The sequence below is a fragment of the Mandrillus leucophaeus genome, unplaced genomic scaffold (assembly GCF_000951045.1).
Source record: "Mandrillus leucophaeus isolate KB7577 unplaced genomic scaffold, Mleu.le_1.0 Scaffold652, whole genome shotgun sequence".
Taxonomy (NCBI): Eukaryota; Metazoa; Chordata; class Mammalia; order Primates; family Cercopithecidae; genus Mandrillus; species Mandrillus leucophaeus.
The window spans coordinates 1,803,233-1,814,255 of NW_012107053.1; the positions used below are offsets into that span (position 1 = coordinate 1,803,233).

General features: G+C 37.5%; 1 long non-coding RNA gene and 1 pseudogene across 1 annotated transcript in view; both read right to left on the reverse strand.

Moving 5' to 3' along the window:
• Positions 1-11,023, reverse strand: part of LOC105554652 — a 42,238-nt gene that overhangs the window by 2,901 nt on the left and 28,314 nt on the right. The window lies entirely within an intron of this gene.
• On the reverse strand, positions 5,703-6,916 carry LOC105554651 (annotated as a pseudogene).

Consider the following 11,023-nt stretch of genomic DNA (forward strand, 5'->3'; position numbering starts at 1 on the left):
GAACTATTCATTAATATCTCATTAAGTTAGATTTATATACTCAACAAATCTGAAATAGTCAATCTAATTTACTATTTAAACGTTGATATTTTATATTTTTTTTTACACAAATATTTGGGGTTAAAAAGGAAACCAAGAGCTATGTTGGGAAAAACTTTGATGCCAGACCCTAAGAAAGTGTTACTCTTCACGAAGAAATAATAAATGTATGAGGTGGCAGATATCCCAGTTACCCAGATTTGATCATTTCACATTGTATCCTTGTATCAAATATCACATGTACTCCATAAATTAATAAATAAGTTTAATTAAATTAATAAAAAATTTAAAAATTAGAAGTTTCATTCTCTTTGAGAGAATTATGTATTTAATGTTGTGCACTGAAAATGAGTTCCCAAAGTGAAGGCTGCTAAAGACATATGTCTATAATCTCAAAATAATAGGTGAAAACCTGAAGATATAAAGGGTTATGTTCGAAGATAGAGTTAAACATATGGTGTCTGCTTTGAAATTCTGTTTCTATATTTGGGCATGATCTTTTTCATAGATATGCAAGCATAGTCTCTTTTTCTTTTACTGTCTGTTTACACATGTCATAGTTGCAACTTCCTAGTGAAGAAAAATTTTTCCAGTTTTAAAAATTTGCAAGTATGAAAATAAAATTGTCACAGTGTGAAACTGGATTTTCAATGTAAAGCTGTTAAAACAAGAAAAAAAATACAGTTTAAGGCAGATATTTCAAAATTCTACTATTTTCCTTGAACCAAATTTCACCTTTTTTCCCTCCATTGTTGCTTAAATAATTTTTAAATGCATTCGGATAAAACTTGCAAAAGTGAAATGTTATACCCACACATCAAAAAGGCATTCCTTCAATAGGACAATGTTTGTGTTCTGCGTTAGAAAGAACAAAACTCCTTTAAGGGAGAACTCTCCCTACTTAAACAATAAAGGCAAGAAAATGTTACATGCCCTTAGGGTTTTCCTTTCACTATCTTTACCGAAGGAAGACATACAAAGAGAAATTATCTAAACTTCCTTCTAGAAGGCAGTGACCATAGTGAAGATTTTTTTTTTTTTTTTTTTTTTTAAATAGTATTCAGGTCAGATCCTAGTGCAGGTGGGTGTTTTCCAAACAGAATCTGCCTGGTGGAATGAGAAGCACTGTGGAAGTCAGATTCTCCTGCTTTCCATCTGTGGATGTCTGTCATTTGGGGACAATGACCAGCACTGTATTTTCTTAACCCAATATGGACAGAGTATGTGTTTGGATTGTATTGTGTGACATCCCTTTCTCTATCGAACAGGCCCAAGAGGGGAGGGGGTGGGGTCTGACTTTTTAAGGATGGTTCTAATGCGTTCAGCTGTTATCACACTTTGCTGATTGTAATCACTCGTTTTATGGTTTCTTTTCCAGCTGCTCCAAAAATTCATTGCAATGTCCTCTAGGTTTATTTTTAATATCCCATAATTCAAAGATCTAAGAAAGAAGAGTTGAAATAGAAATCCATGTGCTGATTCTCTCCCATTTTTTTTTTTTTTTTTTTCTCTCGGGGAGGAAGGGATTTAGGATTTGGACACATTCCTCAAAATCCTCTCTGGAGAAATGTGTTCTTTTCTGTAGGGAAGGAGCCAGCTTGGAGCACATTCACAGGCTTATTCAATTGATAGAGGAATTGGGAACCAATCCTATGTAAATATACAACATATTTTAAATTCAAAAAATTAATTCTTTCTTCGGAGCATTTATGTTTAAAATGTTTCCTTTTGGAGTGGTAGCAAAACAGTAGTACTCTATTGGCATTTTAGGATTTCCAGATTCCCTGAATAAAGTATTTGCTCTAAACTCTGTTGTCCTAAATTTATCTAGTAAGAATGTATTGCTCTTTAAACTGCAGAACAGTTTCATGCATGGGAAAACTAAAAGGCAAGGGGATCCCCCTATGTGCTGTCTCTGAAAATATCTTGACTTACGTTTTAAAATCAACTTATTTCAGGGGAAGTAGACCTTATCAGTTTTCTTTGTTTTCCCCATTCATTTAGTTCTCTGAAGAGCTAGATCTGAGAAATGATTCAGCTAGAATTATAGGTTGCCATTTCTTCATTTTCCACTACATAGCAGCGGCTCCTTTCAGTCATTTTTAAGTCCTATAAAAGCCCATATGGGGAAGAGGGGGAGGGGACTGCCTGTAAATCATAAGGACCCAGTTTCTTGATTTCAGTGAAGGGTAGTTTTACTGTCCGCTGTCACCACAGCTGTCAGCAGGATGCCTTAAACATCCTAATTGTCACTAGGGATCAGATTGTTCCTTAACTAATTGTTTAGATCAGCTAATCTACATCCATCATCTGCAAACGGCAGGCAGCCCCAGGCATCCTGTAATTTAGATAAAACTCCTTTTCTGGGTCTAAACACATTGTTTGGGTGACCAAGGGTCAGGTACCAAAAAGCCTACCTAGGAGTGGAACAAGAGTGGAGATTGTATACTGAGGACCGGGTGAGCCTCCAGGCTTACTAGCCCAGACCACCTGCATGTGTCCCACTGAAACAACTGTGAATCAGTAGAAGATTCCATGTCATTGATCGCAATATGCCAAGAGCCCAAACAGAGCAGACAGCCAAGATCACTGCCTGAGTCAGCTTTTGTGTTTGCACTCATATGGGTTTTGAGGTACTCATTATGACACAAATGTGTTGGATATTTTTGAGCTATTGCAAGGTTTTCTTGAGTTAAACTTCTAAAAACACATCAGCAGCAGTGATGTAGTATAAATTACATACGCAACACACACATTTCATGTAGAATGCAGTCTCCCTTCTAAGAACCTCTGTTTTAATAAGCTTTCTAAAACAATTGGTGAATTTGTTATTTTAGACTGTGGGGTAGTTTTCTTGCATTCATCTGCTCATTCTTCCATTCAATAAAAATTTATTTCAAACTCTCATAAGCTTGGCAAGAAGGTTTTCGTGCCTCAGGAATGTAATTCGTTTAGAAACAAGCCATCCCCTTACATTCATATCGTTCTTATCTCAAAATGCTTTCAAAATGACTAACGAATCGATTTAAAAGTAAAAGAATAAAAATAAATAAAAGCAAGCAGGCCTTGAACTGAACAGAAGTGAATAGGGGTAGAAAGACAAATGTATGATAAATGATAAACAAACAGACAAATACAGCCTTCCCAAAAGTGAAATTCAACCATTCATTAAGATAATTTAAGAAAAGGGGTTTGGGACTTTTAAAAAACAGAACTTTCGAAAACCCTCCACACTTATCTCACTCATTCAGATTTAGTGTAAATCCTATTAATTTTGCAGTAAAGAACCCTACTAATTTTGTGTAGGCTGGCCTTCCCCTCACTTACTTTAGTTTTTCTTTTAATATAATAGTATACCTATTAATACTTTATACAAGTACAGTGCTATGAAATGGTATTCTGGAAAAATAATAAAAGAACAATTGTTAAATTGTAACCAGCATTTACTATGGTTTACCTATTTAGCAGGTCTTATTGTAAGCATTTTACATATATTAATTCATTTAATTATCACAACCATATGATGTAGGTAATTTTATTATCCCCACTTTGTGGGGAAATTGATTCGCAGAGAGGTTAATTTACACAAGATCACAGGTTGTGCTGGTGAGATAGCAGAGAATAGCAGGCAAACTTGGGAAAACCTTTTAGAGGAATCAGATTCTGAAATGAGAATTAAAGGTTGGCAGGAGTGGGGATTTGTTGTCCCACAGAGGCAGATAGACAAGCAGCACAGACTTTAGATGCTGGCAGTTTCCGTAAAATTGGATTGGAAAGAAAACGGGCCCAGCCTGGGGCAGAAGAGGAATGAGAGCCATAGGGGTGATAGGGACGCCAGGGCAGCTACATAGCTGGCTATGGTCCAGCTTCTGACACTCAGAAATTTCATTTTGTCACTTTCACCTATTACAGCGACTAAAAGAACTTAGCAAATCTATAGACTTCTTTTCTTCCCTGCCCCTGACTGCCATCATTTTTTACAGAATTTTCTTTTCTAGTTACAAAAGTAGTATGTATTTATTGTAGAAAATACAAAAAACATAAAACACACACATGCCCAGAGGAAAAGAGAAAATTAAAACATTTCTCATTCTACCTCCCAGAGATAATAACTTGCAGCATTTTCCATGTATAATTTCAGACATAAAATAAGAAAATTGACTTAAATCTACATAGAACTTTGTCATTTCCTTCCCCTCCCCACAGCTTAGCTTGATGTAGTAAATATTTTTCATGTTTTTATATCACTGTTTTACTAACTTCATTAAATTAAATTAATTTATTTAACAGATCTGCTGCTGATAGTAGGTGGTTTCTTTCTCTTGTGTGAGATTATTTTCTTATAATTTCATGCAAACTCACTCATTAAATCATAATTTATTAACACATTAAATGATTTTTACATTGCTAAATGCTCTCCGTAGATGTACTATTTTATCCCTGTGGCAGCATAGAATGAAAAAGCCGTTTCTCCACATCACACCGTAGAGGTACAGAAGTTTCTGACTTTTGACTTAGGAGCTTTCTCTGAAAGGCAAAGCTGTAACTCAGAGCAAACCCTAGTTACCTCTGAGTGCCACCAACAGGTGGCGATGGCTGCTACCGGGATGGAGGCATTTGACACTACAAATTAAAGTGGTCTTCTAGAAGTTAACCTTTACAAGGGAGAAATTTTATAAGTACAAATGGTATTTCTTGTTTGAATTTCGGTTTGGTTATTAAAAACACTGAATGGTTTTTTGCATTTTCATCTGTGTGCTGCTTTTGCAAATTGTCTTCTCACTTATTTTGCCCAGTCTCTATACTGGGGTGTTCATCATTTTCATATTATTTATAAATTATCTTTATGGTCAGCACATGATGAGTACTATTTCAGGTTTTCGTTTGTCTTTTAATTCATAGTTTTTAAAAACTTGAATAAGGAAGTTATACAGAAGTTTTAAATGTTTATATAGCCATTTCTATTTTATTCCTTAAGATTTGTTTGTTTGCATGCTTAAAAGGGCTCTCTTTACCTCAAAATCAGAAAAATATTCTTCTGCCTCTTCTTTTTTTTTAAGTACTTAAGTTTTTGATACATCTGGTATTTATTTCAGTTTACGGTACGGGGGAGAAAATCAACATAATTTTTTTTTTCCAAAGAGATAACTGTTTCTGTACCATTTTAAATAAGCCCACCTTTCTGTAAACATTAGAGATATTACCTTAGCCTATAATAAAGCCTTATACCCACTGAAGCCTATTTCAGACCTTTCCATTCTATCCCACTGGAATATATTTAACTACTAGAGCCACCTGTTTCTGCAATATACACCTTAATATATTGTAGGGCTAGTCTACCTCAACATTTTTTCTATTTTGTTTTTACTCTTTTAAAATGTTGCATTGGATTTGATTTTCAAATTACTATGTTAACACACGTGTCTTACAACAAATTAAACAGCAGAGCATGGTGTATATATCAAGTTAGTAACTTCTCTCTCTCCTTCTAGTCCCAGCACCAAGGCTTATAGTGTGGTGAATGCATTTTTACACTTTTCTCTGTGCTCTTATGAGCAAATAATAATAATAAATCATAGTAAGGAGAATATTTTTTACCATTGAAACTAAAAACAATTTTTTCACTTATAAAAGTATTTAAAACACATAAAACAAAGCAACATTTACTCTTTTTTCTCATCTTCTAGTATGGTGGTGGCCCCTCCACTGTTGCACCGTTGCTCTCTGAGCCAGTATTACTATCACTGGTTCCTTTCTCTGTCATACTGCTGACCCTCTCCTGCCCGCTCTCCTTGTGTTCAGGAGTAGACTTGCCTTCTTCACCATTCTGTTGGCTCTGACGTTTCTTCAAGGTGTGTCTCCTCTGTCTCCATTGGAATGTTCTCATTGTGTTTCTTTTCTTTGGCTTTGTTGGCCACTTGCTCTTCCTCAGGAACGATGCTGCTCTCATTGCACTAAGCTTGCTCTGCCGCCTCCTTCTCCCTTTCCTCCTGCCTTTTGTGGGTCTGTTCCTCTGCCTGTGCAATCTCAGCTGCAATTTTCTCCAGATCCACTTCTACCTTCAGACCGCACAACCTTTTAAGTTCATTGTTAAATGAATCTGTGCTTTCCAGGAATTTCGCCTTCTCCTGGTGGTGTTCCTCTTTTGGAAGAAGTTCAACTTTTACTTTTCGCTGTTGAACCATTAAGGACTGGATCTATCATTTGAGGACCTGCATTCTAGCTGTTGTGACAACTGACTGAACCTCTGATACCACACTCTCACTAAGGATTTCACTGATGAGGCAGTGGTTTCTCTGGAAACGAACGGTGGCTGTACGCTTCGTTGAAAAGCCATCATCATAATCATCTGCTCTTTAGCAGAGAAGGCTCATGTAAGGTTCTCCAAACAGTGAGACTGTTTGGGTCGACTTTCCTCCTCTAAAGCAGCTTCTGCAAGACTTTTTGCATTTATGTAAGCAAGGTACATGGGGAAATTATGATGGGCGTCCATAGATTCATTGTACTCTATCTTTTCTACTTCATATTCGTTTAAATATTGTTTCTCTTCATTAGCGAGATCTTGCCACATGCCACCAATAATCTTGCCAATTTCCTACAACTATAGGTCAGGGTTGGAAGCCTTTACTTGGTCCCAGACCTTTCTTCTCTACCTCCTGTAGGGCATCAGCGGCTTATCTTGTGGCTTTGGGGGTTTTGGAATCGTAATACTGGAGGATGCCCTGACCCAGCTGTTGGTGCCTGGGTTCCCTCCCAGCCTGTAGTTGTTGTAGACAAGATGATGGTATGGATTGTATCTTGCAAACCCTGGTGGGCTGGGTATTTGTGTTGTAGAAGCCGGGGTGGGAGATGGGGCATAAGATGGTCTTTTTGGCATTTTAGAAGATTAAGTTCTCAGTTTCTTAAGAATGAATCTGAGACACCGTGGGTAGAAAAAGTGCTCGCAGCTCTGGCTTCACTTTTCTTTGTCCCATGCACACCCCCAGTAATAAGAATATTTATCGAGTGCAAGACATTGTTCTAAGCACCCTACCTGAATGATTTCCTTTACTTTTTATAATAAACATATGAAGTAGATATTATTGTCATCATCAATATGCAGATAAGCAAACTGAATCACTGGTAGTCTAAATAACCTACTCATGTCACATACTGTAGTAAGTTGTGGGACTCAGATTAAGTTCAAGAAGGCAGGTTTCAGAGCCTGAGCTTTGGAATGTGTCTGCTTATCTATCAAATGTTTTTGATGGACATTTAGGTTGTCCTTATTTCTTGACCACTCCCCAACAATGCTGCTAGTAGCATTTCTGTATACAAATTCTTTCATACTGGTAATTTTATTTCTGGCATATAGTTTCTCAGAAATAATATTGCTGGATCTTAGGGCACGTGATTTTATTTAATAGACACGATGAGATTAGTTTTCACAATGGATACACTAATGATTACTCACACATATGAAACGTTCTCACAAATCCTCTTTTTGCTCTTTCTTCCATATTGAAGCCCCAACATGTGCCCAGTGTTATTCTCAGCACTGGGATGTGAAGGTGGTCACAGCAGATGTGGGTCCTGCTCTTGAGGGGCCACAGCTTTCACTCACACCAGATATCATTCTCTTTCTCCATTCCTCAGAAGCACCACAAGCAAACACAACAGAGAGCACCCCACAGGGAACAACTTAAAGATGAACACAAAATGACTATTTTCGTAACCCGCCCTGTCCTTCCACGCCACTACCTACACAATCCTCCCTTCACACGGACCATTCTCTCTCCTGAGTCAGTCCTCTGCCATATTTCCAGGACCTCTGATCTTACAAATCTCCAGGAAGGACTTTCCAAATGAAGGATGATTTACCTTTCTGTTTCCTGTCTTTCCTCTCAGTCCCCACCCAGGGAACCTCCTCTGACCAACAATAAGAACATCAGCAAGTATAGACCATGGCCTGCCTTGCCTTGCCCTTCATTACTCCCTCTCCCCTCCCTCCCTCCCTCCCTCCCTCCCTTCCTTCCTTCCTCCCTTCCTTCCTTCCTTCTTTCCTTGTTTCTTCCCTTCTTCCCTCCCTCCCACTCTCCCTCCATTCTTCATTCTCTTCTTTTTTCTCCCTCTCTCCCCCTTTCTTCCTCCCTCTCACCCTCCCTCCCTTCTTCCCTTCTAAACTGAAAGAGCACTTCTTACCAATGGTCATCCTGAATATCTTCTAGTGATTCAGTTCAAGCAGCGATTTTTAAAGTTTTTTTTTCTTCTCATTATATCAATTTGTATTGCCCAAGATTGTATTATAAGCTAGCACAGACTGGGATATGAAATGAGATCTCCTGATGCTTGTTCAGCTTTGTAATCTCAGAGTATCATATTTACTCTGACTTGGCTAATGGTCTTATTAACTAACGAAAACTAGTATATACTGTTCTTTTAACATAACAGAAAATGAGTAGATTTTAGTTTTCCTTTCAAAGAATATGTAGATAAAGCCATTTTGCTGTACTTAATTTGGTGTGGGGGAGGGGTGTTGAGGGTAGGGAAGCTTCTTTTCCATTAAGAATAGCCTGTCTATATAGACTGTACACATCCTCTAAGGCCCAGATCAAAGATCATTGTTTCTTTTTTTTTTATCTTTTATTTTATGTTCAGGGGTACATGTGCAGGTTTGTCACATAGGTAAGCTTGTCTCATGGGGGTATGTTGTACAGATTATTTCATCACCTAGGTATTAAGCCTAGTGCTCATTAGTTATTTTTCCTGATCCTCTCCCTCCTGCTACCCTCCATCCTCCAATAGGTCCCTGTGTGTGTTGTTCTCTTTTATGTGTCCATGTGTTCTCATCATTTAGCTCCAACTTACTGTTCCTGCATTAGTTGGCTAAGGATTATGGTCTCCAGGTACACTCATGTCTCTGCAAAGATACGATCTTGTTCCTTTAATGGCTGCATAGTATTCCATGCTGTATATGTATCACAGTTTTTTTTTTTTTTTTTTTTTTTTAAATCCAGTCTGTCACTGATGGCCATTTAGGTTGATTCCATGTCTTTGCTGTTGTGAATAAATGACTCATCCTATTCTATGGAATGATTCTCTATTCTTCCATTTCTATGAAGCCTTTTATTCCTCCTTTAGTTCAGTTGTTTGGCCTCCTGCAGGCCTATCTCTCATAATTCCTTCTTTTATTTTGGTTCTTGCCACAAAGTGTAAATTATCTTTTGATTTATCTCTCTCCCTCCTCCCAGCTATCTGAGGGCAGGAACATTTCTCAATCATCTTTGAACCCTAGAACCTACAATACAACAAATGTTTTTTCTGAGTGAATGGTGGATGGATGCATAGATTAATGCCTATTATTTTCCCTAACCACCCCATAAAGCTAACTTTGTCGATATTAAAATGGAACAGCTACAATTAAATTCTGTATGTTTGTTTATTACATCACTTCAAAGCATAAGGAATGTGCTAAAATAAATTAGTGCACTTAATAAGCTAGCCAGCTGCACATCTTTTCACTGTCCTATCAACAGGAAAATCCATGATGTCCATCCCACCTGAGATATTATATCCCTGCATCATTGGTTCAGACAGTATGATTCAGTTGAGACTTCTCAGTGCTTTTGTTAGTGAGGAGGCTTCTCCAGGCACTGCTGATATGAAGGGACAAACCTTGAAAGAAATTGGACTAAGTCTTGCAAAAAATAATGGATAGTCTTGAAAAAAAATATTTACCCGGAGAATGACTTTTCTCTGCCATACAATGCAAGGAAGTAAGTGTACTGTAATCTCAGCACTTGCAGTATTTTCATCACGTATGATATTTCTACTTGTTTCATCTCCTCTTTATCCTCAGAGAGACAGTGCTGCTTAGTGTTTAAGACTGAGAATTCACAAGTGTCCAGGACTGCTGGGTTTACATCCCAGCTTACTATCTTGGGAAAGACATTTTACCCAACTGGCTAAGTTGCACAATTTCAGGGAGTTCCCTTCACGAAGAACACAACATAGGATGATGCATATAGAGCATTGTAGACCACTTAAACTTAGCAAATAGCATTCATTAAATAAGCAAATGTTAACACTATTGTCTTCCTAGCACCCCTATTAGTAGACATTTTTAGCATCGTCTCAAAGATGGGTATATTATGTTGCAAAGAGGTTAAGTGTCTTGTTCACAGTTAAACAGAAGTCAGAAATGGGCTGCTGACTTCCCAATCTCCAGATTCCTAGGCTGAGGCATTTATTTCCACCTTAATTATTATTAGCACCCCCCTCTCCAACAATGTGTGACATGTTTTATTTTATTGTTGTTTTCGTTTGTTCATTTTCAATTTTCCCAGATATGGTTTTAAACACTGGGCATGGGATAGGAATTTGCAATGACCTATACCAAAATAAAATCAGCTGCTACTACCACAGCAAAATACTAATTTGGGATCCTGTTGCTGGTTACTACTATATTCAATATTAAACTGTCCTAGCTCCCAGTTACCAACCTCACCCCCTTCCACATACCTTGCTCAATGCCTTATGTTGTCACTAGATTATAAGTCCCTTGAGGACAGGAACTGAGCCTTATTCATCTTTGAATCCCACCCAAGGATTTACATAGTGTTTCATATATAGTAGATGCTCAATAATGTTTGCTATATAAAATAAATAGCTTATTATGTTAAAAAAAATCTACAATTCCATTATTTCCTGCTCTCAATTTAAGGATAGAGTCTGTCTGACTCTATAAAGTGGGCATTTCCATGATAAGGTAGTATTTGCGGATCAAACCAGAACTCAGGACTAAGCAACTCAATCAAAACCGCTCAACTATATGGAAACTGAACAACCCACTCCTGAATAACTACTGGGTACATAATGAAATGAAGGCAGAAATAAAGATGTTCTTTCAAACCAATGAGAACAAAGATACAACATACCAGAATCTCTGGGACACATTTAAAGCAGTGTGTAGAGGGAAATTTATAGCACTAAATGCCCACAAGAG